Source organism: Tamandua tetradactyla, chromosome 16 (assembly GCF_023851605.1).
Source record: "Tamandua tetradactyla isolate mTamTet1 chromosome 16, mTamTet1.pri, whole genome shotgun sequence".
NCBI classification, from domain to species: domain Eukaryota; kingdom Metazoa; phylum Chordata; class Mammalia; order Pilosa; family Myrmecophagidae; genus Tamandua; species Tamandua tetradactyla.
Genome location: NC_135342.1, coordinates 51699716 through 51711907, shown reverse-complemented (window position 1 = coordinate 51711907; position 12192 = coordinate 51699716).

Below are 12192 nucleotides of genomic sequence, written 5' to 3'. Positions count from 1 at the left end.
CTTTCACAATGTGACTGTGTGATTGTGAAAACCTTGTGTCTGATGCTCCTTTTATCTACCTTATGACAGACAAGTAAAACATATGGATTAAAAATAAATAAATAATAGGAGGAACAAATGTTAAAATAAATTTAGTAGATTGAAATGCTAGTGATCAATGAAAGGGAGGGGTAAGGGGTATGGTATGTATAAAAATTTTTTTTTCTGTTTTCATTTTATTTCTTTTTCTGAATAGAAGCAAATGTTCCAAAAAATGGTCATGATGATGAATATACAACTATGTGATGATATTGTGAATTACTGATTATATATGTAGAACGGAATGATCAAAATAGGAATGTTTGCGTTTATTTGGTGTTTTTTTGGTATTTAAAAATATAAAAACAATAGTTTCTATTATTTATTCCAAAAAAGAGATCATTAACATTTTTTAAAATACAAAATGTAGGAATTTGAAGAGGAATGCATCTTTTCAACCTAAGAAAAGTCTGCAATCATTTTGTCTGAGCCCTTAAAGTTTCCCTTCAAAGCCGTTAAAACTTCTCCTTGTCCCTCTAGTGTTGGGATAAGGACAAGAGGAGAGGCTAAGTTGAGAGGGTGCCTCCTTTGGGGGCTCTGTCCTCAGCAGTGGGGGGAATCCATGTGTAGCTCACAGTGGGTCAAGAGCTGGCAAACGCAGGGACGGCTTGTCCATGAGGCAGAACGGGCCTAGTACTGAGAACCCACGATACTTTCAGGGGCCTAAGAAAATGTTTTACTTTCTTTTTAAATCAGAAAAAAAAAGGAATATAATCCAATTTGGATTATATTAATCTTTCCATCAACATGGTCATAAAATATAATTATATATATATATATATATTTTATGGAGGAAGGGGTCCACAGAGGCAAAAGTGCTTAGAAAGTCATAATGTGACCCTGGGCAAACATCTTCTGCGAAGTGCCAATTAGTAAATATTTTAGATTTGGGAGCCAGACAGTTGCTGTCATGTCTGAATTCTGCCCTTTTATCCCAAAAGCAGCTCTAGACAATATGCAGGTGAGTGGGTATACCATGTGCCAAAAAAATTTTTATTTATAAAACAGGCAGCGGCTGTGTTTGGTCTGTGGGAGGCGGGGAGTCCACACCTGCAGTTGGTGCCCAGTGAGTGCTAGTGTGTGTGGGATGAAAATATGAATGGATGAATGAATGCATAAACGAGACAAAGAAGGATAGGGAGGGAGTGAGGAAGGGAAAGAAGGAAGAGAGAAAGAAACACCTAACGACCTGATCCCTGAGTTGGGGGGTGGGGGGAGATGCTGGGCTGGGCCTGTGCTCATGTCACCCTCACTTGCTGTGTGACTTTGGACAAGTTGCTGCTCCTTGCTGTGCCTCAGCTCCCTCCTCAATGAGCCTGAGGTTGTGACTCCCATATGCTGGATTATGTTGCCAGGATGAAATGTAATGGAGTGTGTGGAAGTGCCTGGAATAGGAAAAGGAGATTCCCACTGGGCAGCTCAGGGCAGGAGCCGCCAGCTTCCTGGATGCCTGTTAGGCCGAGGAAAGCCGGGGGGTGGGGACAGCCAACAGCCTAACCCGAAACACAAACAGTCCCCAGAGAGGACCCGAAACTCCCAGCTGGAGAAAACACGCTAATCGGGTTTCTGTTCCGCCTCTGAGCAGGACAGAGGAGGGTGCAAGGGCCTGGGTCCTCACGGGGTGCTGGGCATGCATCCAACCAGAGGTGGCCCCAGTTCCCTGGTGCCCATCGGGTCCTGGGTCTGGAGGATACTCCGTCCAGAGGGTCCCATCCGGGGGCCAGATCCCCCCAGCTCCGCCTGGGAAACCTCCCTCTCATCTCACCCCAGGCGGCGTGTCATGTGACCTGGGAGGGCCCCGTGGAAGCAAGTATTAAAACAGGCACATTTCTGGGGACTTGGGGATTTCACCTTCTCTCTGGCTGTCAGAGCCTTGACAGGAAACAGAATTCCCTCAAGACAGGCAAACGCAAGTGAAGCTTTGATGCCTTAGAGACATGGCCAGGGTAAAGGGACCCGAAGACAGACATCCAGATACCAGACGCCAGCACGGAGGGGCCGGGCGTCACTGCCACTCTAGGCGTGGAGCAGAGGGGGAGGAGGAGGGGAGGGGAAGGGTAGGGAGAGGGTGGAATGGGGAGGGAAGGGGGGGTAGGGGGAGGGTGGGAGTGGGGGGAGGGGGAGGGGAGGGCCGCGGGCCGGAGCTGCGTGCCGGGAGCTGCCTTCCCAGAGGGGCCCGGCCTCTGCGGAGCCCCCACGCTGCACAGGGATGCGGCGGCAGAAGTACCCAGGCTCCCTCTCCTTCAGTCTCCTGCCAGCGCCTCCCGCTGGCCAAACCCAACCGGAGGGCCAGCAAGGGCCGTGTCGCCCGCCGTGCAGGCTCCGGGGGCAGAGAGCTGGCGGCGCGGCCGAGACGCCCTGAGAGGCGCTGGGAGGAGGGTGGAGAGCAACGCCCGGGGACGCCCGGGGACGCCCAAGGAGGCTGCACCCGACTGTGAACTGCGCCGCGGGCTGTAATGGTAGCACTGGAGGAGCACCCAGCCCGAAGGGAACTGCTTTTCACAGCGATTACTTCCACGCCCTGTTAGTCGGGATACGGAGCCTTAAACTGCAGAACCAACTTCGAAATCCCCGGATTCCCGGATTGATTTTGCTCAGCCTACACGTCCAGCGCAGGGTGGGGGTGGGAGGGGAGGTCCTCTCCTCCTGACGCTCACTTAGGGAGGCAGGTGGCGGCGGTCTCTGCCATCTTCTCGAAAAGAAGCTTCAGGGATCAACCAGACAGGGGAGGAAAAACAGGGATGAAATGCACCCCTTCATATAACTTCCCCTGGCCAGATGTGACAATCATCGCTGCTGCTCCTGGCCCACTGTCATTTGCACCCCTGCTTCCCCCAGGGCGGAGGAGGCCAGGGTGCCTTCCCATGAACTCACGAAGGAGAGAACTCAACATCTTTATCCCTAGTGAGCTTTACTGTACAAAATAGGTTTTTAGGTGCGGACATGGAAAGATGTCCAGGACATAACATTGGATGGAAAAAGAAGTTGCAGAAGAGTGCACAGAGGATGTTGTCACGTCTCTGGAGGGATTTTTGGCTCACCTGTTATGTGGTCACCATAGACATGGAGAATGCATACATGCGCCGCAATCAGGTAACTAAGCCTGAGGACTGACAGCTGCCTCCCCCCACCTTCTCTGGGGGCTGGAAGACCCACAATTGAGTCTAATACTATCACTACCTTTCTGAGTGACCCAGGGCAAGTCATGGGCTCCTTTCTTAGACCTCAGTTTCCTCATCTGGAAAATGGACCAGATGCCCTTGAAGACCCCTTCCTGCTTAGCTCCTCTATGGTGCTATTTTTCCTTCTCCTCTCCTGCCCTTGGCACCACTTGCCCCATCCCTGCAGGACCCTGAGATCCCTCTCTTTTCCCAGACCTTCTCCTTGGCTGCCCTAGAGAGATGTTCAGGGAGCTGACCCCCACCAGGGCTGGACTATCCCCTTTAAGGAAGGAAGGCCGCCTGGCCTGAAGACTGGATGCAGCCTTTGAGTCCCTTATTATTTTGGCCTCCCCTTTCCTATCTCCAAAGTGCCTTTGATAGCATAGGAGATGACTCCAGGGATGAGTCCAGCCCTGGCACAGTGGGATCAACAATTTCATCCTGACCAAAAGGGGGGAAAGAAATGTAATTAATAAACTATGAGTGGCAGAGAGAGTTCAAATGGAGTTGAGAGGCTACTCTGGAGGTTGATCTTACATTAAACATTGCTACCTATCATAACCTGCCAACTCCCAATCAAAACCATTCCAGCCAATCCTAAAGAACACCTAGGGCAATACATAAGATCCCACAAGGCTTCTATGCACTAAAGTAACTTTCCAGAAACTTCAACCTCCAGATGGTCCCTGGACCAGAAAAGTCCTGAAACCTAGCCCAGCCTCTCCAGCACATCAGCTAGTTCCATCTCCCTACCCCATATTACTGACAGCCCCTTCCAGCATGAAAAAGTTAGAATGGCCATAGCCCAAACACTGCTAAAGAGAGGGATAGAAAGATCAAAGGTGATGGTGGAGTTATACAGAGAATGTAGGAGAATATACAGAGAATGAATATGATTACTTAATCATTAAACTGATATCTCTTTTAGTCTCCAATATCTTAGAGCAGCTAGAAGTAAAAGCCTAAAATTGTGGAATTGTAACCCATGCCAAACTCTCAAATATGTTCTACAACTAATTGTGGTGCTATGCTTCGAAATTTATTGCTTTTGTGTATATAGGTTATTTTTCACAAAAAAGAAAAAAAAGTCAATTGTGATGACAAAAAAAATATTTATTCCGCCTAGCTTCCCATATTCTGGAGCAGCTAGAAGGAAAAATCTGAGAGGATCGTATCGTTGCCCATGACAGACTCTGGGATCTGTCCTGTAACCACTTATTGAAGAGTGCTTTGAAAACTATTGCTTTTTTCTTTCTTTGCTTTGAATATATGTTATATTATACAATAAAAAAGTTGAAAGAAAAAACAAGTGCCTCTCCTCAGCCCACAGCCCCGGTGAGAGCCAGAACTCAAATCTGCTTTCCCTCTCTGTCTCTGGGCACTGACTCATGCCCCCTGCTCCCTCCACCCTCATCTTTCTCCTTGTCCTTCCAGATCTGGCCCATCCTTCAGGGCTCAGGCCCTGCAGCCCTTCTCTAGTTCACGCTGAAACTCCTCACCACCCAAAGCACAGATCGGCTGCCTCATGAACTTTTGTCCTCAGTTATGTCTGCACTTACTGTTCCTCTTTTGGTTTTGTTTTATTTTGATTTATAGATCAATGTATTTAAGCTGTCTTTTTCTATGAAGGAATTGAAGCATCTTTTTGCCTAGGTGCCTGTGTGAAAGACCTGATTATAATTTTAAAACAAAACAAGTGAGTGCTTTCCACAGTAATAAAAACATTATAGTATTCGGGGAAAGATAAAGAGAGAACAGCCACCCCATACTCTGCCAGCCCAATGCAAAGTCAAACACTGCCAGCATTTTTTCTTTCCAGTTTTCCTCTTGCTGATTTGCACTTTAAAACTCATTATTCAGTTTCTATCCTGCCTTTTTTTAAATTAATTTTTTAATTAAAAAAAATTATAACAACAGACACATTCTTAGCATGTGATCATTCTGTTTTACATATATAATCAATAGTTCACAATATCACATAGTTGCATATTCATCATCATGATCATTTTTTAGAACATTTGCATCAATTCAGAAAAATAAATAAAGAGACAACGGGAAAAAATTCATACATACCATACCCCTTATCCCTTCCTTTCATTGATCACTAGCATTTCATTCTACTAAATTTATTTTAACATTTGTTCCCCCTATTATTTATTTTTTTGCCATATGTTTTACTCATCTGTTGATAAGGTAGATAAAAGGAGCATCAGACACAAGGTTTTCACAATCACACAGTCACATTGTGAAAGCTATATCATTATACAATCACCTTCAAGAAACATGGCTACTAGAACACAGTTCTACAGTTTCAGGCAGTTCCCTCTAGCCTCTCCATTACATTTTTTTTTTATCTTAAATAACAAGGTGATATCTACTTAATGCATAAGAATAACCTCCAGGATAACCTCTCCACTCTGTTTGGAATCTCTCAGCCATTGACACTTTATTTTGTCTCATTTCACTCTTCCCCCTTTTGGTCGAGAAGGTTTTCTCAATCCCTTGATGCTGAGTCTCAGCTCATTCTAGGATTTCTGTCCCACGTTGCCAGGAAGGTCCACATCCCTGGGAGTCATGTCCCACATAGACAGGGATGGGGTGGTGAGTTTGCTTGTTGTGCTGGCGGGAGAGAGAGGCCACATCTGAGCAACAAAAGAGGCTCTCTTGGGGGTGACTCTTAGGCCTAAATTTTAAGTAGGCTTGACCTATCCTTTGTGGGGTTAAGTTTCATATGAACAAACCCCAAGATTGGGGACTCAGCCTATTGCTTTGTTTGTCCCCACTGCTTGTGAGAATATCAAGAATTCTCCACTTGGGGAAGTTGAATTTTTCCCCGTTCTCACCATTCCCCGAAGGGGACTTTTATCCTGCCTTTTTTTACTTAACATTTTGTCAAGCCCATTTCCCACTGTTGCATCAACTATTTCCAAAATTGTCATTTTAACGCTGTGTAATATTCCATCAAAGAATAGACCACAGTTACTTACCCTGTGTCCCCTGAATGGACCTCTTGGCCATTTGCAGTTATTCCCATTGCAAATAAAGCTGAATGAACATTTTTGTGCATAGTTTTCCCATGTTTGAAAATGGATTTCCTTAGTGTTGATTCACAAACTGCTTCATTCATTTATGAAATCAACCAAGTGAGGGAGTGAGGGAGCGACTCAGACCACACATAATGTAAACTAGAAGACCAGAGTAGGCAGGGCAACATGACTGAGGATGGGCCTGCCCAGGCTTCCAGAGACCTAGTTTTGGGGCTAAAGTGTTGGGTGATCCAGGGTAGACCTGTTCCCCTCATTGAGCCCCAGATTTGGCAATGAAATGAGGGGATTGGATTCAATGACAGTTGTGTTGATTGTATCTTTTCAGTTACAAATCATAGAAAATCCAGCTCAAATTGGATTGATCAGGTCTGGCTGGATCCAGGAACTCAAACTATGTCGTCTTTCTGTCTTGTTGCTCTGTTCCCTTGTGTGAAGCTCATTTTCAGGCAGGCTGTTTCCAGGTGTGGACAAAGGCCAGAGCTGACAGTTATGAGACTGGCTTGGACCAACTGTCCATTCTGGTAGGAATGGAGAAGGGAACAGGGGACTGACTCCACCTGGATCCCACCTGCTCCTAGAGCTAGGGGGAAGCACAGCCTTTCTGGAACTCATTAATTCAGAGTAGGGGAGGGGTAATTCCCCAGAAGAAAATCAGTGTGTGAACAAGAGTTGGGGAAGGGTGTTGCATAGGCAAAATCCCTGAGGTCACCAGGAGAAACGCAGCCTCGTGTTTGCACATATTTAAGCACATCATTTTCTGCTGATTCTTTGTACCAATTCTGGGACCTGAATCTCCATCTTCCAGCAAAGGAGGCAGAGGCTGAGAGCTCAAGTAACTTGTCAAATAGAGTTGGGCTCTAACCCAGGACATTTTCTGATTCATCCTGTTGCCCCGTCTCTGACACCCCTTTAATGTTCCAAGGCCAGCTTGTCCCCATGCAGTTATAACAGATTACTGGGCACTGGGCATGCAGGGGCAAGCACCCCTGATTGAATCCTGTGGCCTCTCTTGGTATCTGGGGCAGAGGCATGTCATGGGGACCGAGTAAGAGATTCTGGCAGGGAATTGAGGGCGGGGCAGACATTAAGAGGGATATAGGGGGAAGGGCTCTCACTAGGCTAGGCGTGAACACAGCTGGCAACGGGGCTTCCTCCTGGACCAGCATGGCTTTCCCCACCCCCTTCCCTCAGGGAAGGTCCAGGCCCCACACTTGGCTTTAGACAACTGAGAGGAATACCCTGTGCCAGTATTCATTGTTCTCTGGGCCTCAGTTTACCCTTCTGTATACAAAAGGCTTGGATAAGTGCTTTCTAGCTCTAAAACTCACCAACTAACAAAGGCTCAATTACTTCACACAATAAAGAGCGCCCACAAATCAATAAGAAGAAACCCCCTGATAGAAAAATGGGCAACGAGCCTGAATGGGCAATCCCTCCTCAAAAAGCAAGAAGGATTAACAACACATGAAAAATGTTCAAATTCAGTGGCAATCAAAGAAATAAAAGTAAAATCAACAAAGCAGCAGTAGTTTCACCAATCACATTAATAAAGAAGATTTCAGGACTGTTGGGGCTAGGGGTGGGCACTCAGCTATTTGGTGGAGTAGACACAGCTCCTACTATCTTTCTGGAGGAAAGTTTGTGCATCCTTAATAAAAGCCTTAGAATATGTGGGCTGGCAATTCCACTTCTAGGATCTCTCTGAGGAAAAAATCATGGATGTTTGTAAAGGTCGTTTGCAACCACCAGTAAAGCATACAATAGCCAGAGAGGTATTCTTAAAATCACATATCAGATCACATCAACTTCCACCACTCCCGTTAAAATACTCCAAAGATTTCCCATCAGGCTCAGAATAAATCCAACTCCTCATCACAAGGACTGGCCCTGCTCCCTCCTTCTCTGCCCTACATCACCCTTTGTGTGTCCTATCTGTTCCTCAATCATGCCAGGCCTAGTCCAGCCTCAGGATCTTTGCACATGCTATTCTCTTTGCCTGGAATTTCCCCCCCCCCCCCCACCTTGAGTGTGGGCTCCATGAAGGAGGACCTCTGTGTTGTTTACTGCCGGATCCCTTGCCTGACCCCTAATGTCAGTAGATGTTTGCTGAATAAACAGTTAAGAGCCCGAGCTTTGAGATCAGAGGCAGGTGTAGGCTTGAGCCCTGGCCCCACCACTGATTAGCTGTATGATCTTGAGCAAGTTCCTTTACTTTTCTGAGCCTTGGCTTCCTTTGATGTGAAGTACAAACTACCTTATGGGGTTCTTATAGGGATTAACTAAAGTAAGGCATATGAAGTCTGGTGCAGTGTGAGCTCTTGAGAGCTATTTGTAATAATTAAGAATGTTTCCAGATATTGTCTGTCACTGTTTTGCCAAGGGTTGAAGAAGCCCTGGGGCATGCAAAAAAATGCACCCCCTGATAGGACATTTTAAGAAACAACTTGTGTGTGCAAAAGGGTTAAAGATATGCTGTCTACGCACTCATATCATCATTATAAGCCTATAAAGCATGCTCGTAAAAATATAAGCAACAAAGTAAAATTAAAGTCTGCTATATCCCCAATCTCTCATCCAAATCCAAATTTCATGTCATTTTAAATGAAAAAGGCAGGTAAAAAGCAATACGCCTGGTATGAACTGACTTTTTAAAAAGAAAACATATTAATATATACTCATAAAGAAGGTTCTGGAGGATTTACATTTAAATGTTAAGGGTGTTCGGGAGGAGAGTAGAGATTGAAGGCAATTCTCAGAGTCTTTTTTAGCTTTTCCTGTCATTTCCTCACTGTCTCCAATGGTTGGCCACATATTACTTTTTGCAAACTAAGGGAGGGAGGTGCCGCTCTCACGGACCACGGGGGGGTTGCTGGCAGAGGGCAGGGAACTCCTCTCCACTAAATGCATTTAAGGCTGTGCTTCACAGAGCGCTGACGTGCCCTTTCTCTAGAAAGCTGAAATAGTCACAATCCTCTGCCCGCAGCTCTTCCGAAGAGCAGATTAACAAGGCCCCCATGGCGGGGGTTGGGGTGTGTGGAGGAGTAGGGGGTGGAGGAGGGGAGAGTTAGGGTTCGGGAAGGGTGGAGGCAGGGGGAGGCGGGAGGGCTGTGCCTGGGGATCAGAAGACACGGTCCAAGGACTCAGCGAGTGACCGTGGCCAAATCACCACCTTCTCCAGGCCTCAGTATCCCCATCCGCAAAGGGAGTTTGCGCTGGCAGAAGCCTTCAGATTTTAGAACTGTGCTGTGTATTTTTTTTTTTTAATGAAATTATCGGGAGACAGCTGCCCCTTCCTTTCCACTGATTCACAATGGGTTCTTAATGGGAGCCAGTTTATGGCTGCGACCCGTGAGCGGAGGGGGATGGTATCGTTTTTCCAGGAGGAGCCTTTAGCATGGCTGTAAGTGAAGGGGAGTTGGGAGGCTATTTCTGGCAAAGACCGAGGTGGGTGAAAAATGCGGGGGCGGCGGGTGTCGGGGCGCTCGGAGAGGAAACTTGAGCCGGGGCCTCGCTCCCAGGTTCTGGGCTGCGGGCGGGGCGGGGTTAAGGCAGAGTGGCCCCGCCCCCAGGGCCCGGCAGGGCGAAGCTTCAGCAGCTGGGAGGGGAGTGGGTGGGACAGGAATGTCTCTCCTCCTGGGCACCTGTCCCCAGACTTGTCGACCTTTGGCCCCATTTCACAAACACTCCCAGACAGGAAGGCAAGGAAGGCAAGGGAAGCCTCTCCAGTGCCCACCACGCCTTTAAAATAGGGAGGTGGTAACTAGTGAGAACCTCCCACCAGCCGGGCGCTATTCCACCCATTTACATGTACCATCTCAATCAATCCTCCCAACTATATGAAATGGGCATGGTTATTAGCCCCATTCTACAGATAGGGAATGTGAGGCCCAGAGAGGTACATGCCTTGCCCACAGAGGCACAGCCATGAGCAATGGCGCCAAAGTGGGCCTATGGGCACCTGTCACAATGGGCAGACTAGGTTCAAAGCGGAGGAATGGTCAGGTCACAAATGCTGGGAGAGCCAGAGCTGGAAGGAAACGCAAGCACTTTGCGGAGGAGATGGGAATGAGGAAGGGGCAAACCATAACCCGGGCCTTAAAGGATCAGTGCAATTTTGACAGGAGGAAACATGCAGGGAAAGGCGTTCCACAGGGAGGGTACAGCATAAGCAAAGATAGAGAGGCATGCAAGTGCAGGGGACATTTGGGGTACGGCAAGCAGCCTGGTGGGGGCCTTTCCCAGTGCTCAATGGGTAGCAAAAGCCACATGAGCAGTGGGCTGAGGGCAGAACTGCTGTATGCTCTGAAAGGGCCTTGAGGCCTGGCATCTCTGGGAGAGCTGGAGGACACAAAGGGGCAGGAAACCCTGCTGCTCTCGGACCTGTGCTGAGAATCCTGCTGCAGCATGGGCGGCTGTGGATGGACAGGAAGCCGGCTGTTCCTTCCCGTGAGCTGGAGGAGAATGGCTTCTGTGTGAGCCACAACAAAAAGGCTTTTCTGCCAAGTCTGAGGGGGGAGGAAGCAGACGGCTGGGCCCCTGCCCCTGCCTGAAAGGAGGCTCTGTTGGTGGCCCTGGGGTCTCCTCCATGCGCAGAATGCATGGGGCGGGGTAGAAGGAAGTGGGGTTGGGAGGCAGCACCACGGTGGGCTGGGGCTGGGCTGCCGTGCGAGACTGTCCGCCTGGGTTCTAATCTCAGTGTGGCCATTTCCCAGCTGTGTGACTTCGACCAAGTTGCTCCACCTCTCTGAGCCCCATTTTTCTCATGAGCAGACCCTCCAGAGGGGAGCATGCAGGATGCCTGGAGTCATGATCACACACATTTAGCACTAGGCCGCTTGGCCGGCCCTTTACAGCCATCTACCCTCTCTTCGTCCTCTCAATAGTCCGTGAGTTAGGTGGGGAACTGAGGCTTAAGTACTTGCCCTAGTTGAGGAGCTGGCAGTGTCAAGGCTCAAGCCCAGTATGTTTTAGACTCTAAAACTCCAAGTTGTGAAAATGCAGAGAAAAAAATAACTGGAAGGAAATATGCCAAGCCATCAACACTGGCTGGTGGAATCATTTTCTTCTTTATGTATATCTGTAATGCCTTAACTTTCCTACTTGGGAGTTAGCACAACATAAAGACGCTGACGGAATGGGGGCTGCGAGGAGTCCAAGGTGAGTTTTGGTTGCAGCCACCTTTTTTTTAAAAAAAAAAAAAAAAAGTATTTAAGATGCAGTCTCCTGTTCAATCCCGGGCTGTGGCCAAGCTGGGGTTTGCTGGAGTCTGTGCGGATGGGGAGGTGGGACCTGCTTGTCCACCCTTCTGAGACCTGGACTCCCACAACCCCTTCAGAGTTCCTTCAGCCACTGGGTTTCTCTGAGACTTTTAACAGAAGGTTCGGGGACAGAAGAAACTCAGGCAGTTTCCTGAGAAGCTGAGGCCTCTGCCAAGCCTCTCCTCTGGCCTTGGCTCCGAGGAAGAGCTTAAGGAGAGAAAGCCTTTCATCCTTTCCTTCCTCAGCCCTGTGCCATCCCCACCACTGCCCTCCAGGAGCTCCGGGCAGAAGGAAGGCCTGGGAATAGCCCTGGGCCTTCTGCAATGGGGAAACGGACAAGATGGCGTCTGCCCTGGATCCTCCCCCCTCACGCTGACCGCCGCCCCTGCAGTGTGTGTGGGGGGGCTCAGGCTGTTAGTCAGCTAAGCTTGAGGGGCCTCTGGGGCTTCTAAGGGCCAGCATTTCCTCCTCTCTTCAGCCAGTTTCCAACACAAAGAGAGGAAGGGGTGGGACCGAGGGGGCTAGGAGCTGCGGTGGGGGAGGGGGGGCAGAACAGGTCAAGACCCTACCTGAGGAGTTGTGGAGGCCTGGCCTGCTCCACGGTTGGGGTGAGACCCCACTGCAATGCCACTGCATCCCTGGGGGCCC